Source organism: Centropristis striata, chromosome 2 (assembly GCF_030273125.1).
Source record: "Centropristis striata isolate RG_2023a ecotype Rhode Island chromosome 2, C.striata_1.0, whole genome shotgun sequence".
In the NCBI taxonomy this organism is placed as follows: domain Eukaryota; kingdom Metazoa; phylum Chordata; class Actinopteri; order Perciformes; family Serranidae; genus Centropristis; species Centropristis striata.
In genome coordinates, this window is record NC_081518.1 from 35,701,050 (window position 1) to 35,713,340 (window position 12,291).

Consider the following 12,291-nt stretch of genomic DNA (forward strand, 5'->3'; position numbering starts at 1 on the left):
ATGTGAGGAGACTTTGATGCACTGAGGGAATGATGTAGTCAGACTTTTAGCCATGGGGAAGACAAGTAGACAGGCACCCTATGGGGTACTCATGCTGACTGGGAACCTGTTTCTCGGGGGACTTGTGGCATGTCGCCCCCCATCCTTATGATTGTACCTGAGTGCTAGTGGATGTTTGTCAGTGTGGTAGCAGCTTGTGTTCGGGTGTGTGTGTTTCCCACGCTGCCAGGCCGGGTTGATGGCTGGGGCTGGACGCTGTCGGAGGAGGGTTGGACAGGGAGGCACAGGTCATAGCTTACGGAGAGATAGACATTGGACAGGGATTGATTAGTTGGCCTGAACTTAGTCTGGTCCATTATCACAGATAAGTGGTTTAGAGCAGGGTTGGGTGGGTGCACAGTGTATCAGCTGAATCTGTCACTGTCAGTTGGAGAGCTGACACAATCTGCATGATGTCCTGTCTGTTTCATCTGCCCTGACATATTTGCTAAATCTCCCATCTTGGACTTTTTATGCAAGAAAAACTGCCTTTTTTTTATGAAATTGAGATAGCAGTTTTTGAATGATGACCATGCTGCTTTGAAATGATGTAAATGAAAAGCATTTTCTCAACTCACAGAAGATGAAAATAACATAAATTGGAGTAACAAGATTTTCACCTGACAGCCATGTTTATTCTTCAAGGGGATCTGCTATTTCCATCCTCCCAGACTGTTTGCTGGAGCCTCATATGTAGAGTAATGTAGTATAGAGACAGTGTTTTTAGAGGAATCAGCTGGGGATTAGATAAGTAGGCTTTGAAACTTGTGTGTCTTTTGATAGAAGCTATAAAGAAAAACAACTGTGACTCACTCGCCCATGTGGGGAAGTATGTCTCCCCGTGTCACCCATCTAAACATGGGAATAAAGCAGCTGTTTGAGAGCGACACAGGAAATAGTAATGAAGGGCAGTTGAAGGATCACAACGGCTGCCAGTGTCCAAACGCTCCGAGCTAGTGTGTTCAGAAATCAGCTCAGAGGAAGAAGCGAAAAAAGCACTTGACATGTCTGTTTTCACCCTGCAAGGTATTATTGTTTCATTTTAATATCTTGGTATGAATTGGCTGCTCTATTTTAACTGAATCTAATCTAGGTCAGGGCTACCTAGTGTTGGGGATGAGTCTGTGTATTTTGAGGTTAAAAAAAAAGAAATTAATATAAAATCATAATGTCTGGCAGAAGTTATTAATCTTTCCTCTGCCTGAGGCCAGGCCTGGCCCCGGCTCTGCTGTTGGCCCGAGCTAGATGTGTTGTGAAGCAGCCAGCAGGTTTGTAAGTTGCTTCAGCATAACCCCACCACCACCACCACCACCACCCCCAGCACATCGCCAAGCTTTGGTGGAACTCCACATGGCCCCTCTGTGCCATTTCCAAAATCATGGTTGTTTCTCTAAAGCAGCGTTCTCACATTCTTTTTGGTACACTACCAATTTTTGCTGCCTAATCTTAGCCCCCGCTCCCTTTGTGCTGCCCTATTCACCCATGAATATGGGTTGGTGAATCAGCGATGCAAACTAATGAAATCATTTGCTGTGATTGAGGATTAGATGTAGCAGCAGCGGAATCGAACCTGCAATTTCTCCAGGGAGAAAAAAGGCACGTGTGTTATTTTTTTTCCCGAGGACCTTGTTATTCATTCATGACCACAAATCCCTCCTACCCTGCCGCGAACGCTCAATTTATTTTGTACACAAGCACCAGAATCAGGTGTTCCAGTATGACAATGTACCTCAGAGTGATTGAATATGATATGAAGATTGCTATATGTGGTGAAAAGTTGTGTTTACCGTAGCGTCTAATGCAACTGACCTCTTTTGCTGCCGCTCCAGCGAGATGGAATAACACGACAGTAATGTTATTTTGACCACAAAGTGAGCTGTTGGGCAGTGTAACCTGGATATGACCCAGTTTAGGGATGCCACGCAATAGTGGGGAGCATATAAATTTACACTTAGACCATAAAGATCCTTCAGGGTAATGACACTATAAGCTAACCGGCAGGAGTCTCTCTTTGTAGCTGTCATAAAAGTCATGTTTCATCCTGCTTTACATTTCAAATGGTTCTATAAACTAACAAATATACAAATAAGATGCTTAGATTTGGTTTCCCATGGTTTCATATTTTTCTCTACTGGTTGCATTTGATCCGAAAATCCTGTGTGGAAGCCAAAGGTGAGGCTGCTCTTCACTGGATTAGTCTGGGGGGGGACAGAAAGGGTTTGTTCATACTACATTTGGAGAGATGAGGGTTTACATTAAAAAAATCCTGCTATCCTTCATTTCCTCAAGTATGTACTATAATTCCACTTAATCTGATGTTTGGAAACGTACTGTTGACAAGGTATTTACAGATTTATATATTTCCATAGGACCTATTTATATTTCTGTATTTATTTTAGACTCTTAATAAGTGATGTCATCACCATAACAAGTAATGATAAGCAATGTTCACCAATTTGTGTGTATGTACAGAGTTCATAACATGTCCATGATTTTTAAGGAAACATGTCATTTGCATTGTATAATCTCTACTTTGACGTGATGCGGGAGTGGGGATATTTTCATTACATGATGCTACAGACTAAGACTTTCTACCTGAAGGCTCCACTTTTTTGTTCAGTGAAGGCAGTTACTGGTTCAACACTTCTTACGAGGACAACACAACCTTTTTGGGTGGACAGTATTTTGACCGCTTTGCTATTGATCAATGGATATCTATTTTTTCTGCATTTAACACAGGAACTATGAGGAAAAAAAGCAATAAGGGAACTGTACAGGTATGGTGTGACTGGATGTGTACCTGCGGGACATTGCACTGACCCACACAACAGCCACACACACACACACAAAGTAGCCGTGGCTTGTGTGGCGGTGAAAGGAGCGAGGCAAAAAACTGCATTGTCGATAAGCACACATACTGGATGAAATAAAACGGTATAGAATAAAATATAAGGAACACCTGCCTGGAGTGTTTTTTTTCTCCCTGTTAACATGCAGCATGCTCTCTTGCACTTCACAGAGTCAGACATAGCACGGTGCAATATGTGCACCTCTTTAGGGCATTCTGACACCATTTTTATTGAACCTTTTTGCCCACCTTTGTGTGCAGCAGGGTGCAGGAAATGGGTAATTTGTGTGGCAACTCATTAATTTTTTCCCTTCATGTTGTGAGGTGTCAATAAGAAAAGTCTTTCGCACACTCGCAGATGCACACAAAGAGCGGTCAAGAGACAGGTGAGGCTCCTCAGAATGCTGGAAATGTTGGCAGACTGTAAAAAGAAGGACAGTCTGCGTCTGCCCCTGTGAGCACTCAGCCATCTGCTTCATTAGAATTCCCCCTTGAGGTAACCTTCCCTTCTCTAAGAGCAACTCATTGAAAGTGAAGGGCTTTGTTTTAGATTGTCTATTGTAATTACACATTATTCTCCTTCTCGATGCCTGCCTGCTGAGAGAAGAGGAGCTGGCCTACAGACGCCTTCTCTTCATCTGATGCCGACACATGAGCACACACACACACACACAAATGTGGTGGTAAACGCCGCATGGACGCTGCTGCTGCTACTGCCACGTGAGCCTCCTCTATGCAGCCTTAGTTTGGTTTTGTGCAGAGGGGCCAGATTAGCGAGGTCATGGTGACATCCTCGCGGTTGAGGTGACTGTCCTGTCTCTCTGCTGCCATAGAGGGACGACCAGCACTAATGCCTTCCTCTGCAGCATCTGGGATAATCTGCTCTAGTTCTCCTTGGGTCAAACTCAACAGTAATTAATCCTTCCATTACCCTGCAGGCCTCAGGGTTAAAGCACTGTATATGCATGTGTCTCAAGTTTTTTTTCTTTTTCCAGATAGCCCCTTTAAACTCGACTCGGGGAGAAAGCCTCAACTTCTGCATGAATTAAAATGTTTAATAGCAACATTTAAGAGGGACATGGGGATTTGGGTGGATTTAAGGGAAACCTGAGTGTCCTGAAAGTCTAAGATCTGTACATGTCAATAGTGGATCAAAAGTAGAGTTGCTATGAAATTGTTACATAAAAATTGCCATAATCTAGATTTCACATTATCTTTATTTGCGTTTTCCAATTTGGAATTCTAGTTGTAAAGTTTGTTTTTAAGGAATATGCTTTTACTTTTCCCACATCTTGTCACGTTCGGAGCATGCAAGCCTGGCACTACATTTTTTGGCAGCCCAGGGCAGAGAGCACTCAGGAACACACACAGTAACTACAGCACATCCGTATTAGTGCATTTTTTCCTCTAAAACCCTGCCGTCAAAGCCTTTTGACATCTGCCAGTTTGTTCACAAATATTGTCCAAATGCCAACTTTGCAATGCTCCAGCTTTTGGTGCGCATGGCTGAAAGTTTTTCTTTTTGTGTCAATGTGTATGTGTGTTTCCATGCATGTGGGTGACTCTGTGTACTTGTGTATGCCTCCTGGGATTAAGTTCATGAAAGCATACGCATGGATAACATCAGAAAGATGGCCACAGGTTGCCAACCTGATGTCCCCACTCTGCCTCTTGCTCTGCCAACCCCCCGCCCAAAAAGCCCAGGTCCTCTGCTCACTCCTTCCCCCCCTTGCTGAAATATCATGATGGTCAGAAATGGGCCATATGTGCCCTACTTAGAGGTAGAGGAAAATGCTGACAAAACGACTCAACTTTGTGTGGGTTAGTATTAGGAATAAAAGGCTGTTAAGGTCTAAGCTAATAGCTCCCATCATCAAGAGAAGACGTGAAATGTGATTAGCCTGGCAGTGAATGCACGTCTGTCAAATTGGATTTCCTTGTCCATGAGTTACATGGACTTTGAGGACACTCTATATTCCAGTGGTGGAAAGTAAGACCCATATTTACTTAAGTGGAGTACTGAAGCACTATTGCACTTTTCAATTATATTCCACTACATTTCAGGTGGGGAAAATGATACATTTTCTTCAATTGATTTATTAACAAGTTATGGTTAGATGATGATGTTTGATTAAAAACCACACATACTGTATGTACGCTTGTGATATATAATGCAGAAAAGTAGAATCTAAAGGTCAAACAGCTTATGTCGTGATACGACTGCTCACAAAAAAACCTGTGCTAGCTGGGGGCCTGTTAAATATTAGTAGATCCATCAAGGAGACATTAACCTCCATACTCTTTTTTTTTTTACGACATTATGACAAAAAGCAAAGATTTGTGTTTAAGAACTTTTTTTGGTCCGCTCCCATTAATCGCATCATGTCCCCCTGCTGGCCATTAGATAGAACACAGGTTTAACTTCCACACTGACTTCACTTTTCAGGCCCAGAGATTGCCACTTGGTCTTTGTAAGCTGCACCTCCCGACTCAGCATCATATGGGTTGTATAGAAAATTTCAGTGCACTGCAAAAAAAGAAAAGTTGGGTGAACTCAAAATTTCAAGGCAACAAACTTCGATGAAATTTTAAGTTGGACAATTGAACGAAATATTTTAAGTTTTGTTTTTGAGTTTGCTCAACTCTGAATTCAGATTTTTGTCAAACTTATAACTAAGTACTAACTTATAATTTTACATTGTAATAACTTTTAATCCTTACTTCTGCTCATTTCTGCAATGTGCTGAATTGGCACAATTGTAACGCCGCTATGAAATGTCAGCTAATGTTGCAACCACAATTTTGAATTAGCATTGATACGCTAATGGCTACTCTTGTAGCTGTAACAAGTAGCTTTGGCTTGCTTTGTTGTGCTAACTTACATTATTGCCCTAAATGTCAATAATTTATATTTCCAAGTTTTACCAACTTAAATCACTGTTTTAGGCCAAAAAATACAAGTTGGCTTTTTTGCAGTGTGCGTTATGCTCCTTTTTGTAGGTTTAAGTATGAACTGTCGCTGTTCACATGTAACTTGCTCCCAATGGTAAGGCCAGTGCATTGCATGGTAAACTGCTGCCATTGGTATGTGATTGGGTGAAGAAGGACCTCTGTACATTAGTTAGTTAAAGACGTTTACACGTAATACATGATTGTTACATTGTGATATTGGTTGTTCCAATTAATTGGAGGAATACTTCCACCCTTGCTATATCCATATTGTGCATATTTGATGTACATTGAAAGTTTATCACATAATATCCCCTCGTTTTTAAACTTTTCTGGTAATTTCCGTGTTATTCGATGAATTTTAATCTGAACTAAGAGAGATAGACTTTGATGTAGTGATGTGCTGCCTTGAGCTGCGACCAAGTTGTCACCCTGCCATCTGCTAACAGTCCGTCCTAAATGTCCGCTTCTAAGCACAGTCAATCCCCCCTCCAGACGAACTCTCGGAGGCTGATACACTTAGCTGCCTATTTCTGACTGGGAGGCTTAAATCCTTCTTGCAATGCTCATAAAATGTTTAAATACTGTTCATTGAATCGGCTCTTGAGATTGAATTGCAATTCGAAAATGTGATATACGCTATTTCCAAAATATGACCTCTACTCTGCTTAACTGATGGCTGGCATGAGAGAAAAATATTCCATGGGATATTTTTGGGCTTTTCATTTAAAGAAGAGTGATGTTTAGTGCTGTCTTTCCAAATGCTGAACAGTAAGCTGATAACATTTTCCCTCCACAACAAACAACATTTCGCAAACAAACCAAATACATTTTAATATATTAGCATGCTATATCATTCAGTGGATGATTCCTGCATATTTCATAAAACCTCTCTCTCTTCTAAAAAACAATAATAGAAAAAGAAACCCAGAGGAACTCATTTGAAAGAGAGGAAAATACCATTTTCTTATTTTTAGCAATGATAATCCTCCATGACTGGCGATCCCTGCAATACCATCCTCCTCCACATCCTCCTCCTCTTCCCCTCCTCTCCCCCAGTGAGAGTTGGGAGGGGAAGAAGATCTCATCCCTCTCCCCCCTTTGGCTTTGAAGAGGCAGCATCCCTCACCATACACCATCACTCGCTTTTCACAGGGTGAGGGTAAACGGTAGTGTGCAGAAGACCCAACCCCCCCCCAGCCTGCAGCCTCTGTTCCCTGTTTATCATATTAGCCCGTGCCCTTGAGCATTTTGCAGCCAGACTCATCCTTTGAACTAAGGAGAGAAAGCAGACCAGGACGGCCATACCATAAATCATGTGGGTTTAAATTCTGACAGTAAATGGCCTTGTACTAAACCATCGCCAGGCTTCAGAATGGAGCGTCTTGATTGGCTGTGTTGGTAGGCTTGTGTTCCTGCCATGGCTCCTCTTCCAGCCTTGAGAGAGATCAGAAACACACACACTCCTTCATCATTTTTTCTTTGGCTATTAAAATGAAATAAATATCAGCAGCACAATATGTTGCGTGATAAAATCCTGTCGATGTGAGAGTCAGCCAAGAGCTGGGGGGGAATTATCATTCACCATACGCGTCTAAAAAGGCTTAATTACACCAGTGCAGGGCTAGCCATTGTTCAGAATAATTAAGATGGTTTGAGTGTCATTACTGGCTCCTGTACTTATAACTTTGCAGAAGAGCCAGTCTGTTGAGCAGAAGAGGAGCAATTTCAGAGTCAGCCAGCCAATGCAGTGAATGTCACACAGGCCCTGCTGACCTCCATGCTTCATCTCACCTGCAAATGAATGTCTAACTAACTGGTGGGAGGGAGGAATGCAGTGCCCGTTAATGTAGTGAATTCCAGGATCATATTAAATGTGACTGAAATCCGCTGCATGAATGGACTGGAGTCCTTATTATTTGAAAAACAAACAAAAAAGGCTTTCCTGCAGTGGCCATCTTAATGCATGTCCCAAATTTACAAAAAAAAAAAAAAAAAATGTTTCTTGTCAACAAGGTAACAGATGGAATGCATATGGTGAAAGAGTCACAGCCAACATTGTGATCATCCTCCTTATGTCAAGTGGCCTGTAATGTTATGTCATATATCCCAGGAGAGCTGTTACATATAGCAGCACCGAGTGAAATCAGAATTAGGTGTGATTGTTAGACCTTAGTACAATGGGAGCCTGAAAGGCCTTTCACCGAATGGTTTCTTTTCCCATTATAAGACATGAAAATTCCCTGTCGCTGACCACCTCTGGTGTGCTTAAGAGTCAGAAATAGATCTCATCATAAGGTTTAAAAGGACTGCTGAACAATCAGCAGCACATTCACAAAGAGAGGGCCGTGGAGGGAGGAGGAGAGGGGTGGGTAAGGATGGAGCGAGGTAGAGAAGATAGAAGAATGAGAGGTGGGCGACAAGGGCGACCTCGAGCAAAATTCATTAAGTTTAACACAATGGCTACATGATCTAAATTATGAAGCACCTATAATTGATTGACATTCCTTATTGACCAGGTCCAGTCTTCGTCTGGCTGCCATTGCAAAAGGCACTTCAAAATGATTTCTGTGCTTTTGCCAATATGACTTCAGAAAGAATCAAGTCACATAACTGCTTTCAGAGATGAGCAGATCATTCATGCATTTGGTGATGCTGCCATTCTCTCCTTCTGCCTGTCGGCACCGCAAAGTTGTAACATTTATGTCAGTCTCTTTACAACAGAGAGAGCTACATGTGTAAAAAACAAACAAACAAAAAACTACCATGGGACCGGCTGAGGAACATATAAAACAGGTCTTAGTAATTTAAAATAAAAAGTGTAACAATGAATTCTAATCAATGTTGTAAAAAGAGTCCAGTCACTGATCATTCACACCTAGGGTTAAGGTTATGGTTAAAGTCTTACATCACTAATAAAATGACCGTTTGTATATTCATTTCTCACCCTGTGATGCCTTGAATTTTTGAAGAAAACATTGTTTTCTCATTCATCATCGGAGAATCTGAAAAACTGAATAAATCCTTGATAAATTGAGGTAAATGGGGGCCTTGTTTAACAACAGCAAAGCTATTACAAAACATCTGCTTACAAGGTTTTGTGCAGTATAACTGCATAATAATTGTACGGTACGGTGGCTTATAGGGGTCGAACAAATTCAAAAGTCACAACACAGTGGCAAAATAAACAACACAACACAACGGAAGTAGGGATTGAAAAGATGTTGATGTTGACTTCTTCTTCTTTAGTGTTGAGGACAATGAAGAAAGGGTAAAGGGTACTTGAGAAGTAAGTGAAACCTTGTTTGCTAACCTAGCTATGATTACTATAGCTATTTGATTTTATGATTTTATGGCATATAAGCCTGTCATTTCCTCATGGTCAACATCACTTCCGTTGTGTTGTGAGCTTTTGGTGTTGTGTTGTGTTGTGTTGTGTATGGCTGCTTTGAGTGACATGCAGCTGTCCACAAAGGTTTCTTCCAAGATGGCGATGGTAGCCATTGGAGCCAACCACTTTAAGCTTCAATTTAAGCTCTTCTTCTCTTTTCCCTTAGTGTCATATGTTATCATTGTCTATTGTTAATTAAAAAGTACAATCAATAGTTGTTAAATAGAGGTAGCAGCAAATTTAGCAGCAACAAATTCAGCAGAGCTGATAAAAGGCAACAGGAGAGCTTCACGCCTTCTACATTGTTTAGTTTCATTATCAACAGCTATCTAAGAAGCAGGTCTCACAGAGGCTATAGAGTCTTTACATAACAAGAAGGAAGCAGATGCTAATGTGTGTAAAGGATGACTCACTTTCATTAGCAGAGGTGGATCCTTCTGAGCTATTGTACCTTTGATGTTTCCTCCTCAGGTGTTTCACAGGGATTCGTTTTTTATTTGCAAAATGTGCAAGATATATATTGCATGTAATTGTCTGTGTGTGTATGTGTGAGCGTGTAACCACATAGCTCACAGCGGTGGATACAATAGACAGTTACAGTACAGTGCCAACTTCCCCAGAGCAAAACAGAGAAAAAACAACAAGAGGGAGGAGTGGGGAAAATTGTATGGTGTGTGCGTGCTTATACGTGTGACTGTGCCTCTTCGGCTATATCTATGTGTGTGTGCCACGACACAAAGCCTGTAAGTATGTCAGAATGTGCAAATGTGTGTGTTTTGTGTGTGATAAGATGGACAGAGGAGGGGTTGCAGGAGAGAACCCAGAGCAGAGATGGTGTTGGAAAGAGGAGGAGGAGGAGGAGGAGGAGGAGGATGTGAGAGGATTGTGAAGGGGAGAGGAAAAGACCTGTGAGGTGATGGGCGAGCGGTGGAGTGTGTCTGTGGCTACGGTGAGTGTACTGTAGGTGTATGTGTGCGTTTCTGAAGAGTGTGCAGAAGAGACGGACAGACAGGGAGAGAAAGAGGCGGTGTTTTTGAACATCCAGTTCTGCTTCCTTTCTAATCCTGGCACAGCCGTTGGGATTAAAGGAGGCAGTTAAACTCTGAATATTTCATGTTTTTATGTGTTAACCCCAAAGAAATGTAGATTATTAGCATGCTTCTTTATGTTATGATAATTAGAAGAGTCAGAAGTGTTTGGTGTTCTTCTTCTTGACCTATATTTCCTGTTTCCTGTTGGCCGATTGACCGCTCGCTAAACTCCTCCCCTGAAGAGGGATTGTCAAAGCATAGCATAGCAACTGTATGCATGGCAAGTGGTGTGTATAAAGCATAGCTGGAGCGTTTTGTTTTTTTTTTTGCAGTTTAGTAATTCTGAGACTGGTCTCCCTTCAAAAATGTCACTAAAAGGTGTTTTTACAAGCAGCAATATACGACTCACATTTACATTTTTAGACTGTCCTCCACCACCATCTTGCGGATGTAGTACTTAACGTTGAAATAAGTCAAACCACCGGCGGACTTTTACCAGGAGAACAGGGTTTGTGTCCCGTGTGAAAACAAAAGTAAATGACATTTTACCTAAGTTCTGTGGCTCACATCACCCTCATAACTACTTCACTTCGGGCAATTAGATACATTTATTTACTGTTTAAACTGTTTTTTATAATGCCTTACCATTATTATTTTTTGCCCTAAACCTAGGTCAGTGGTTTTGTAGCATAAATTCACAGAAACTGGGAACCGTTTGTGGATTTATAATGACGTGTGTACTATTTTTATAACACTCGACTGTAATGTGAGCCACGAAACGCTCATATGTGTCGTTATGGGTGGGGTTGACAAACGGTCTATTCTGTTGTTTAGGTTAGAGATCTTGTTGGAAATTTTACACATCTTCTACATGGGTCATTAACCAAAAATAGTCCAATAGTTCAAAAAAGTTCCCATTGGACCAAAAGCTCATTTGTCTGATGGCCCATTATCTTGAAAACATGAATACCATTGCTCCGATGGCCCAATAATTTGAAAATCTCTTCCTACTGTCCAGATTCCATTTACATATTGTTTAATTTAACAGATTTGGGATCCCCATTACGTAGATGATAATATTATTATTACTTATGACTTTGGAAGATTCAGAGAGAAAGACCTGTCATAACTGATATTTAACTTTAACAGCTCTTCTGTGAACTAAGTAAAATTAACTAAAGTAAGACGTGTGATGTTATTGTTAGACATCCCAAAACACCTCCAGTCAGTCCAGTCCACACATGATTTAAAAAATATGGGAAATATGACAACTTCATCAGAAGAACTGAGTAAATTGTGAAAAGTCTGTTTGATAGGTTAATTTACATTTAACCTAAGTGACGACAAGGTTAATCAAGTCTTGAACTGTTTCCTACTGCTGGTGGAAAACCTGTTAGCATGTTGTTAAATTTAATGGAGCTAAGCTTACCAGTAAATATGCACTCATTCTAAAAGATAATTTATGATTTTGTTTTTACGACTGATAAACAGACACAAACACATTTGGTGAACATGATTTGGGATTCATATTAGCTCCATGTAATGTGAATAAACCTGATGTACAGATGCTTGTCTGCCTTCATTGCAGCAGTTTACACATTTTTATAACTGCTGATTTATTAAATCGGAGTTCTACTGAGCAAATCATGATCCTGAATTTAGGAGAACAGTATAGTAAAATGATAAATGTCTATTTTTTTCCACATAATTGTGTCTCATAACCAATAATGACACACTGCAAATTTTTATGGTTAAGCGTTCCATTAGGTTACCTTTGTCATCTTTTCCCCTTAAATATCTTGGTAGTGCTCCTTAAAATAATAAACATTATCTTAATTATCTCGCTGGTGACAGTTGATAAAATTTGCTAGTTCAGACTAGAAATGAGTGCTCACTAAACAATGCTAGCTTTGTATGCTATCTTTCTTAAATACAGATCCATTGTTACAATTTGAGGGGAAAATCTGCCATGTTAACACTGTAAACTGCCATGCAAGAAAGGAAAGCATTCTGATTAATTGTATTGTTTGAAT